Source organism: Bison bison, unplaced genomic scaffold (genome assembly GCF_000754665.1).
Source record: "Bison bison bison isolate TAMUID 2011002044 unplaced genomic scaffold, Bison_UMD1.0 scf7180017864079, whole genome shotgun sequence".
NCBI classification, from domain to species: domain Eukaryota; kingdom Metazoa; phylum Chordata; class Mammalia; order Artiodactyla; family Bovidae; genus Bison; species Bison bison.
Window position 1 is genome coordinate 1,128,310 of NW_011494651.1, and position 555 is coordinate 1,128,864.

The 555-nt window shown below is 45.4% G+C and overlaps 1 protein-coding gene across 1 annotated transcript in view; it reads right to left on the minus strand.

Annotated features, from left to right (window-relative positions):
* Positions 1-555, minus strand: part of SMC1B (structural maintenance of chromosomes 1B) — an 82,314-nt gene that overhangs the window by 29,817 nt on the left and 51,942 nt on the right. The gene's annotated exons all lie outside the window — the stretch shown is intronic.

Below are 555 nucleotides of genomic sequence, written 5' to 3' on the forward strand. Positions count from 1 at the left end.
CTCCCCATACCATCCCTCTGGGTCATCCCAGTGCACCAGCCCCAAGCATCCTGTATCCTGCATCAAACCTGGACTGGCGATTCGTTTCATAGATTCTTAAATAATATAAAACCAAGAGGACTAAAGCATAGAATTAACACTCAGAAAATTTGGAAAAACTAGAATAAGCCAAATCCAACAAAATAACATTTAACATTAATATTTTTAAGAGTTTCCCTGGTAACTCAGAAGGCAAAGAATCTGCCTGCAATGCAGGAGACCTGGGTTCAGTCCCTGGGTTGGGAAGATCCCCTGGAGAAGGGAATAGCTACCCACTTCAGTATTCTGGTCTGGAGAATTAATTCAATGGACAGAGGACAGGCTACAGTCCATGGGGTCGCAAAGATTTTTAAAGCCTGGCATTTATGCACAATTATAGGATAAGAGAGACCTGTTTTAGCAACAGGACATGTGAAAACGGAGAAGGCAATGGCACCCCACTCCAGTACTCTTGCCTGGAGAATCCCATGGATGGAGGAGCCTGGTGGGCTGCAGTCCATGGGGTCGCTAGGAGTC